At 46.9% G+C, this 11,045-nt stretch overlaps 1 non-coding gene across 1 annotated transcript in view; it reads right to left on the reverse strand.

Annotated features, from left to right (window-relative positions):
- Positions 1-11,042: 11,042 nt before the first annotated feature.
- Positions 11,043-11,045, reverse strand: part of trnas-uga — an 82-nt gene continuing 79 nt past the window's right edge. Inside the window, exon 1 of the tRNA in view lies at positions 11,043-11,045. This exon is cut by the window's right edge and continues 79 nt beyond it. This is a non-coding gene — a tRNA (tRNA-Ser).

Genomic DNA, 11,045 nt, shown 5'->3' on the forward strand with positions numbered 1-11,045 from the left:
TTTAAATATCCAATCAGAGAACAGATGGGTTTGGCTGTCGAAGGGGCGCTCTTTTGAGCTGTAGGTCATGGAAGAATAAATGCCCTTTCATGTCTCTTATCGCTTAACCGTGAGAGGAGATAAAATCAGAGAGATACATGTTTTGAAACGACAAGGATCAGGTGGATCTAGTACACGTAGAGCGGCCGCTACTAAACGATATACAAGCAGAGCTCAGCAGCCAGCGCAACAAATTCTGGATCCTTTGCTCTTAGTTAGCGGTGAGCACAGCGCATGCGTCCGATGTGAAAAGGCCTGCATAGTGTGACTCATAGCAGTTGTCCCGGGTCAACCCTGATTTTGTGTTAAAATAATACTAAAGTAATAATGGTGTTTCTGAACACTGGTATACCACAACTGTATCCTTTCAACGGCTACCAAAAGTTAAAGGACCTAGCTTGTATGAGCCTTATGGGATATTTACCTAAAGATCCTCCAGCTTCAAACTCTATTACCCTTCCATGACCTGCAGCTCAGTAAAGCATCCCTCTGACAGCCAAACCCATCTCTCCTCTGATTGGAAACCTCGAAGCACAGGCCGAGGGGGAGGTGTGGCAGCAATTTTTCACACCAGCCTATTAATCAACCAAAGACCAAGACAGACTTTTAATTGATTTGAAAGCCTGATGCTCAGCCTCGTCCACCCCAGCTGTGAAACTCAGAAACCAGTCTTACTTGTTATCATCTATCGTCCACCTGGGCCTTACACAGAGTTCCTGTCTGATTTCTCAGACTTTATATCTGATTTAGTTCTGAGCTCAGATAAAATAATTATTGTGGGTGATTTTAACATCCATGTAGATGCTACAAATGACAGCCTCAACATGGCATTTAGTCTGTTATTAGACTCAATTGGTTTCTCTCCAAATGTAAAAGAACCCACCCACCACTTTAATCACACTCTAGCTCCTGTTTTAACATATGGCATAGAAACTGAACATTTAACAGTGTTTCCTGAAAACCCTCTGCTGTCTGATCATTTCCTGATAACATTTACATTTACAATAATTGATTACACAGCAGTGGAGAGTAGACTTTATCACAGTAGATGTCTTTCTGAAAGCGCTGTAACTAAGTTTAAGAATATAATCCACCCACTGTTATCATCTTCAATGCCCTGTACCAACACAGAGCAGAGCAGCTATCTGAACGCTACCCCAACAGAGGTCGATTATCTTGTTAATAATTTCACCTCCTCACTGCATACGACTCTGGATACTGTAGCTCCTGTGAAAACTAAGGTCTCTAATCAGAAGTACCTGACTCCGTGGTATAATTCTCAAACACGTAGCCTAAAGCAGATGACTCGTAATCTGGAGAGGAAATGGCGTGTCACAAATTTAGAGGATCATCATTTAGCCTGGAGAAATAGTTTGCTGCTTTATAAGAAAGCCTTCCGCAAAGCCAGAACATCTTACTATTCATCACTGAGTGAAGAAAATAAGAACAACCCCAGGTTTCTCTTCAGCACTGTAGCCAGGCTGACAAACAGTCAGAGCTCTTTTGAGCCAACCATCCCTTTAACGCTAACTAGTAATGACTTCATGAACTTCTTCACAAATATAATTTTTATCATTAGAGAAAAAATTACCAATAATCATCCCACAGATGTAATATTATCTACAGCTACTCTTAGTACCATTGATGTAAAGTTAGACTCTTTTTCTCCAATTGATCTTTCTGAGTTAACTTCAATAATTACTTCCTCCAAACCATCAACGTGTCTTTTAGACCCCATTCCTACAAAACTGCTCAAAGAAGTCCTGCCATTAATTAATTCTTCGATCTTAAATATGATCAACTATCTCTAATAATCAGCTATGTACCACAGGCCTTCAAGCTGGCAGTAGTTAAACCTTTACTCAAAAAGCATCTCTAGACCCAGCAGTCTTAGCTAATTATAGGCCAATCTCCAACCTTCCTTTCATATCAAACATCCCTGAAAGAGTAGTTGTCAAACAGCTAACAGATCATCTGCAGAGGCTTATTTGAAGAGTTTCAGTCAGGTTTCAGAGCTCAGCACAGCACAGAAACAGCTTTAGTGAAGGTTACAAATGATCTTCTTATGGCCTCTGACAGTGGACTCATCTCTGTGCTTGTCCTGCTAGACCTCAGTGCAGTGTTCGATACTGTCGACCATAATATCCTATTAGAGCGATTAGAACATGCTGTAGGTATTACAGGTACTGTGCTGCAGTGGTTTGTATCATATCTATTGTTAGGATGCCTGGGTCGTTGACCCAGGGGTTTTGAGTTTATTATATTATTTATACTTTCTAGTCTTTGGTTTCTTTGAGTTCTGTCTTATAGTTTATGTCTCTGTCTTCTCTAGCTGCTCTGTCTCCCCTGTCAGCTGTATCCCCTTGTCTAGTTCGCGTCTCTGTGTGTCCTTAGTGGCTATATCCCCGTGTCCAGTCAGTGTCTGTGTCTGCCCTGGTCCCACGTCTCTGTTCCCTCTGTTGCAGTGCGTGCGAGTCTGTGTCTTTGTTCAGTCTGTGTTATGTGTTTCCTGTTTTACTTTGAAAGTCCATGTCTGATGTTAATGTGTCTGGTTTTGCTTCCCCTTGTCTCGTTAGGCCTGATTTGCCCCAGCTGTGTTTCCCTCCTGTTACCCATTCCCTGATTGCTCCCTCTGGGTATTTAAGCCCTGTGTTTCTCTGTGTCCGTGTCGCGATCTACTGTTTTCTTAGCTGTGTGTTCTGTCATTCCTCCGGTGTAAGTTTATTTTGATTTTTCCAGTTATGTTATATTTGAGTTTAACATTAAAGTTGTTTTGAGTTCACATCTGTTTCCGGAGTCTGCACCTTGGGTCCTATTCCTGTCTGCACACAGCCACACCCAACAGAAGATCGCGACCAGAACATGGACCCTGCAGACTCTTTTTCCTTTGAGTTCGACGGCGAGATGGAGCGGCTGGTGCGCCTGCTCGACCGCATCGCCCAGTCCCCGGATTTAAGGACCATGGCAGTGGGGCTGAGCGCGGTGGAGGCCATCATTCGGCATAATCCCCGGCTTAGCCAGTTTTCTAAAGACACTGAGTTGGGGAACACCATTACTGCCTGGAGAGAGCAAGTCAGGGCTAGTGAGCTTGCTCTCTCCCTCACTACATCTTCCCCACCGCTGCCGCAGGACAACACACACTCTGCTTCATCGCCACTGCAGGCTTCCTCCCCTTCCCCACGCCAGCTGGGACCTTGTTCGCCTGTCCGTTCGCCTGCCTTTTTCCTGGCGGCTGTGTGGTCGGAGGATGAGGAGGAGGTCTCCGTTTCTCCACCGGTTCCTGTTCCCTCGTCTAAAAGGAAGCGACGCCACCGTCGCTCCTCTCCTCGGTTAGCCGTTCAGCTTCCTGTCTCTGCTGGAGGGTCCGAGGGGCCCGTTCAACCTCCTGTCTCCGCTGGAGCGTCCGAGGGGCCCGTTCAGCCTCCTGTCTCCGCTGGAGGGTCCGAGGGGCCCGTTCAGCCACCTGTCTCCGCTGGAGGGTCCGAGGAATCGCTTCAGCCACCTGTCTCCGCTGGAGGGTCCGAGGAATCGCTTCAGCCTTCTCTTCCTGCTGGAGGATCCGAGGGGCCAGTTCAGCCTCCTGTTTCCGCTGGAGGGTCCGAGGAATCGCTTCAGCCGTCTCTTCCTGCTGGAGGGTCCGAGGGGCCCGTTCAGCCACCTGTCTCCGCTGGAGGGTCCAAGGGGCCAGTTCAGCCACCTGTCTCCGCTGGAGGGTCCGAGGGGCCCGTTCAGCCTCTTGCCTCGTCAGCTGGGGGTCCGGGAGGACCCAGCCAGCACGTCCCAGTGTCTGCTGATGGTTCTGGCGAGGCCGTTCAGCCACCACCGGTTCCACCGCCTGGTCCGACCTCAGCCTCTGCAGCTCCGCCTGGTCCTGCCTCTGCAGCTCCGCCTGGTCCTGCCTCTGCGTCTGCAGCTCCGCCTGGTCCTGCCTCTGCGTCTGCAGCTCCGCCTGGTCCGGCCTCTGCAGCTCCGCCTGGTCCGGCCTCTGCAGCTCCGCCTGGTCCGGCCTCTGCGTCTGCAGCTCCGCCTGGTCCGGCCTCTGCGTCTGCAGCTCCGCCTGGTCCGGCCTCTGCGTCTGCAGCTCCGCCTGGTCCGGCCTCTGCGTCTGCAGCTCCGCCTGGTCCGGCCTCTGCGTCTGCAGCTCCGCCTGGTCCGGCCTCTGCAGCTCCGCCTGGTCCGGCCTCTGCAGCTCCGCCTGGTCCGGCCTCCGAGTGTTCAGCTTCGTCTGCTCCTGAGGTCTCCATGCTGTCTGTTCCTGCACGTCTTGTCCGGCCTGCTCGTCCTGCACGTCCTGTCCGGCCGATGACTGGACGTCGTTGCCGTCATGGACGGCCCTCTGAACTACGCCGCCGTCATGGACGGCCCCCGGAACTACGCCGCCACCAGTGCCTCCCGGCCGGCCGGCCTCCTGATCTGCTCGGTCGCCGTCGGTGCCTCCCGCCCGGCCGGCCTCCTGATCTGCTCGGTCGCCGTCGGTGCCTCCCGCCCGGCCGGCCTCCTGATCTGCTCGGTCGCCGTCGGTGCCTCCCGCCTGGCCGGCCTCCTGACCTGTTTTCTGGGCTCTTGGACCATCAGCCTCCGGGCCGGCCCCCATGACCTTTTTTGAGACTATTGCCTGGGCCTCTGCGCCTTTCGTGAGCTCTTTTGTTTGTTTGCTTTTGGACTATGCCTGGGCCTTGGTGCTGTTGTTTTGGACTTTGTTCCTGTGTTTTGTTCTGTTGCTTTCCAGGCTCCGTTGTTTGTTCTTTTTTTTTTTTTGTTTCTGGCTCCTTGTTTGGTTTGTTTCGAGCCCTCCATCCTGTTTCCCCCGCCGCCCACCCTGGTTGGGTTGTTTTTGTTTTTTTTTGTTTTGATGTTTTGGTTTGGGCTGTCTGGAAGCCAGCCCTTAAGGGGGGGGTACTGTTAGGATGCCTGGGTCGTTGACCCAGGGGTTTTGAGTTTATTATATTATTTATACTTTCTAGTCTTTGGTTTCTTTGAGTTCTGTCTTATAGTTTATGTCTCTGTCTTCTCTAGCTGCTCGGTCTCCCCTGTCAGCTGTATCCCCTTGTCTAGTTCGCGTCTCTGTGTGTCCTTAGTGGCTATATCCCCGTGTCCAGTCAGTGTCTGTGTCTGCCCTGGTCCCACGTCTCTGTTCTCTCTGTTGCAGTGCGTGCGAGTCTGTGTCTTTGTTCAGTCTGTGTTATGTGTTTCCTGTTTTACTTTGAAAGTCCATATCTGATGTTAATGTGTCTGGTTTTGCTTCCCCTTGTCTCATTAGGCCTGATTTGCCCCAGCTGTGTTTCCCTCCTGTTACCCATTCCCTGATTGCTCCCTCTGGGTATTTAAGCCCTGTGTTTCTCTGTGTCCGTGTCGCGATCTACCGTTTTCTTAGCTGTGTGTTCTGTCATTCCTCCGGTGTAAGTTTATTTTGATTTTTCCAGTTATGTTATATTTGAGTTTAACATTAAAGTTGTTTTGAGTTCACATCTGTTTCCGGAGTCTGCACCTTGGGTCCTATTCCTGTCTGCACACAGCCACACCCAACATCTATCTAATAGACTCCAATTTGTGCATGTAAATGGAGAGTCCTCTGTAATGTATGTTTGCACTGATTGCCGATCACGCTTCAACTGAGTCGTCCTCGGTCAGAAGGAATGGTACTCAACAGTGATCTAGTTCAAATAACTTTAATAAGGAGGTGGAAGATGACATCAACACGATGTACAGCGCTGGTAGGGAGGCATTACAGTATTCACATGCAGGTAAAGGGGGTGTGTGTGTGGTCATCTGTAAACAGGAAGAACAAACATTTGTATTAACCACTATGGATAGCAGTGTACCCCTTATACAGTACTGTGGGTTTCCAGCGTAATGTTATACAATCTGCCATAACCTCATGGCCACTAGATGGCACCCTAAGACCATAAATGAATTTCTGGCTCGTATACATTGGCAAACCAGACCTCTGCAGATTACAACGCTTCAGAGAATAAACATAGTAAATAGTTACATCCACCTACAACTACAATGCTTGACAGTAAGTCGTATATGGAATGAAATATGGGCTGAACACAAGGCTGCCTGTAGTAGGCCAAAAAACGCATCTTAGCGATAGCAACGGGACTAGCTTCTTACGTAGCAAATTACACAGATGAAGTCAAACAAGCATCACTCTCATCTTACAATACTCACATGGTAAGCACGCACACAGTATTAACTCACACAGGAATGCAAGTAAATACGTTACTCCTCCGACACACCTCTCATCTGTACAGAACTGCGCTGAACACGTTCCCAACCGGAAGTACAGATACCGAGGTGCATCATGGGTAACGTATTATAAAACAGTTACAATGAACAAGCGGACTTTTAACATCCTCTTCACACACTGAGGTTAATTATGGAGTTCCACAGGGTTCAGTGCTAGGACCAATTCTGTTTACATTATACATGCTTCCCTTAGGCAGCATCATTAGAAGACATAGCATACATTTACACTGCTATGCAGATGACACCCAGCTCTATCTGTCCATGAAGCCAGATAACACACACCAATGAGTTAAACTGCAGGAATGTCTTAAAGACATAAAGACCTGGATGGCCGCTAACTTTCTGCTTCTTAATTCAGATAAAACTGAGGTTATTGTACTCGGCCCTGAAAAGCTTAGAAATATGGTATCTAACCAGATTCTTACTCTGGATGGCATTACCTTGGCCTCCAGTAACGCGGTGAGGAACCTTGGAGTCATTTTTGACCAGGACATGTCCTTCAACGCACATATTAAACAAATATGTAAGACTGCTTTCTTCCATTTGTGCAACATCTCTAAAGTTAGAAATATCCTGTCTCAGAGTGACGCTGAAAAACTAGTTCATGCATTTATTACTTCCAGGCTGGACGACTGTAATTCATTATTATCAGGATGTCCAAAAAACTCACTGAAAAGCCTTCAGTTAATCCAGGCCTCCCTGAGCCTGGTTCTGCCGGAGGTTTCTTCCTGTTAAAAGGGAGTTTTTCCTTCCCACTGTCGCCAAAGTGCTTGCTCATAGGGGTCATATGATTGTTGGGTTTTTCTCTGTATCTATGAAGCGCCTTGAGGCGACTTTTGTTGTGATTTGGCGCTATATAAATAAAATTGAATTGAATTGAATTGAATTGAATTGAATTAGCTGTAGCTGCTTTTTGTTAGCTTCACGGCTAATCTACATATCTACTAATAGCTACACACTAACCACACATAATGGGGATTAACGGCCAACTTTCCCACATTCTCTGCAGGTCTGTGGACCTATCCTTAGACACAGCTCAAGTTATTTACTATATTGTATCTGCTTACCTGCAAATATACAGACATAGTACATTGTTACACATTTGTAGTCTCACACAGCTCTTGTTAGGCGCACTGCGTTAGTGAGTGGCCGGGCTTCTTTACTTCTGCTAAAGCTGTTCATTTCAGGAGAGACTCCCTCTTGTGGTGTAACAGAGGAATAACTACCCTTCCAGGCCTGTCTTATTGGAGACTGGAGCACACATTATTTTACAACAATCAAAGAAAATAACATATTTGAACAATCAGAACATTTTAAACAAATATATTATTGTAAATAAAAGATTATGGGGGTGTCTTGTTTTTGTCAATAATGCCTTTCTTGTCCTTACACTTTCTTCCATTTGCCCAACATCTCTAAAGTTAGAAATAACCTGTCTCAGAGTGACGCTGAAAAACTAGTTCATGCATTTATTACTTCCAGGCTGGACGACTGTAATTCATTATTATCAGGAAGTCCTAAAAACTCACTGAAAAGCCTTCAGCTAATCCAAAATGCTGCAGCAAGAGTCCTGACAGGGACTAGAAAGAGAGAGCAGATTTCTCCTGTTTTGGCTTCCTGTTAAATCCAGAATTCAAAATCCTGCTCCTCACATACAAGGTCTTAAATAATCAGGCCCCATCTTATCTTAATGACCTTGTAGTACCATATCACCCTATTAGAGCACTTCACTCTCGCTCTGCAGGCCTACTTGTTGTTCCTAGAGTATTTAAAGTAGAATGGGAGGCAGAGCCTTCAGTTTTCAGGCCCCTCTTCTGTGGAACCAGCTTCCAGTTTGGATTCAGGAGACAGACACTATCTCTACTTTCAAGATTAGGCTTCAAACTTTCCTTTTTGCTAAAGCATATAGTTAGGGCTGGACCAGGTGACCCTGAATCCTCCCTTAGTTATGCTGCAATAGACGTAGGCTGCCGGGGATTCCCATGATGCATTGGGTGTTTCTTCTTCACTCACTATGTGTTAACAGACCTCTCTGCATTGAATCATATCTGTTATTAATCTCTGTCTCTCTTCCACAGCATGTCTTTATCCTGTCTTCCTTCTGTCACCCCAACCAATCACAGCAGATGGCCCCGCCCCTCCCTGAGCCTGGTTCTGCTGGAGGTTTCTTCCTGTTAAAAGGGAGTTTTTCCTTCCCACTGTCGCCAAAGTGCTGCTCATAGGGGGTCATATGATTGTTGGGTTTTTATCTCTATGCATTATTGTGGGGTCGACCTTACAATATAAAGCGCCTTGAGGAGACTGCCGTTATGATTTGCTGCTGTATAAATAAAATTGATTTGATGCAGTGAGAGTCAGTTTCAGATGATTCCAGGAGGATGGAGCTGCTACCGTGAGCTCCGTTTCTAAATGTAGTGCAAACTTCCAGGACAGGCAGAACAAAGACCGTAACTTCCCAGGCCCCGACAGCAAAGCAAGAGCAGACAAGCACACAGCTGAAAATGGTTTGTCATAAATATCAATCAAAGGGCTCTGAGAACAAGTCCGCAAAAATCTGGAGCCCTGACTGAGACACCAGAGAGTCTGTTAGTCACGTCCAGCATAAAGACAAAGGTCAGAGCGGTCCGAGAGTCACAGCCCTCCCGTACAGAGATGGATGGATTTGATGCGGTGGACAGACACGAGCTCAGAGAAGCAAAAAAGGTTCAAGTAAAAACAACTTCCTTTCTTTGCTGTTAGTGTCTAATTAAGTGTGACAGGGCTCATGTGAGCTAACAGCAGCCTCAGGTTTGCAAACACTGTGTGAGGTCCCAGGACTGGAGTGTTTCCCAGCTCAGACACACCATCCACCATCACAGCCACACATTCAGCCAGTTTAGGAGCAGTAATTAACCAGTCAGCTCACAGAAAGGCTCAGCTGACCGCCGCACCGACCTCGTCTCGGCCCTCGTCTGCATTTTCTCCTTACTGAGGAGGCAGCCACACTGATGCTTTTTAGGAAACCCTGCCCCCTGGTGGTGAAAGCGTTTGTTACAGTTACACCTGTTCGTTACTTTCAGTTTAAAATAAAGGATTTTACAGAAAAGCTGCTAATAAACATATAAAAAACACATGTCATATCCTAACAACAATGCTTATGTCTTCATGTCGCAGCAGGGCTGGATGTATTCTCATATTTAGACTCCAGTCTAAGAGTTCAAACCCCGAAGATCCAGCACGGCGTCTTTCGTTAGAGCCTCTGCCTCCAGTCTGTGACACAGGCTGCATGAAGGTTAACGCTGGAGGCGTGGACAAATCACGTGATGGGGATGCAGCAGCTTCCTGGCAGGGTCGAACTCTGAGCATACGTGTGGAGCTGTGAGATACCTGACCTCTGCCAGCAGGCCTCGTGATGCTGAGAGCAGGCTGAACATTATCTCCCAAACCTGACCTCACCTGAACCGAGGCTTCACCTTACAATTTCATGAATTTCATCACAGCTGCCTGCCAAAAGGGAGGAGTTCTGTCCTTACAGCAGGAGTAGACAACATGTTCACAACACCATGAAGGCTCCTTATCCCAGAGGAAACACAGCTTCACCTCGGTTTGGTGGTATTAGGTGAAAATCATCCTGTCTGTGGTCGTCACACTTACATAAACGCACACTCAGCTTCTCTGTTGCTGTCTGGACCTCAGTTACACGTTCATGTTGTTCTTCTCCATCAGACAAGCAGCAGGAAACATAAAGAAGATCAGACTGAAGGAAAGTGACATCTGACCAATACCCAAAGGTCCAAGCTGTGAGCTGTGATGCTCGTCCTCTAAAAGTCCCCATGGAGGTTTAGGTTCTGCTTACAAGAAGTTCTTCTGTTCAATAAGTCGCTTTCCTGGCAAACCATTCATCAGAACACTCAAAGAGTCAACAGCTTAATATTAATCAAACTGAGGAACGTAGCAGATGAGAGCAGACAGGGTTGGGTTATTGCTCCACCTGGCCAAGGCTGCATCCATCCAAATAACTCAAAGAGAGAAATACCCAGTTCTAGTCACAGAGATCTGCAGCTGAAGTGCTCCTCTCCCACAATCTAACAGTTGGTAGATTGAAACCATCCTGTGCTTATAGTTCCAGTACAGAGAGATGGAAAAATACAAGGACGATGGAAGACCTGCCCCAACTGCTCTGACTGCTGGGAGAAGAAAATAAAGAAGAAAAGGTCCTTCAAAGAAAAGCTGTCGGTGTAACAGGTGTGAAATAACTCCAAACTGACGAGCCTTTGCTCTTTGCTGCTTCTATGCTACACTAGCTCTCTTGCTAGCATGTGCTCTCTGTGGAACGTGTTGTTGCTGTAGCAGCCGCCTTCAGCTGAAGAATAAGTGGCCCTCATGTGTGGCTACAGCAAATAAGGAGTTTAAAAGAAGAAGCATCATCATCACACAGATGAGTCTGGTGTACTTTGAAATGACTTTGATGACTTTGAAACATTTAATTAATTATTAAATGGTGCATGTAATTAATTCGTTTTGTCACTCCTGGCCCTCCATATATACATAGGTGTTTATATATAAAGCACTTATGTAGCAGGTTTTGTATAGATGCTCTTCCAGTGACTGACCAAACAGGTTCACAGGTATGTATGTACGAAAACTAGTCGGTTCTGGCTAGAACTTCACTGGAGAAATAGTGAGTTAACCTTAACGTATCAGTTAGAGTTAACTTTAACGCGTGAGGTAAAGTTAACAATATGCCTCTTAAGGAAAAAAAGAGAGCATGTCGC

This window comes from Simochromis diagramma, unplaced genomic scaffold (genome assembly GCF_900408965.1).
Source record: "Simochromis diagramma unplaced genomic scaffold, fSimDia1.1 OVJJ01000323.1, whole genome shotgun sequence".
NCBI classification, from domain to species: Eukaryota; Metazoa; Chordata; class Actinopteri; order Cichliformes; family Cichlidae; genus Simochromis; species Simochromis diagramma.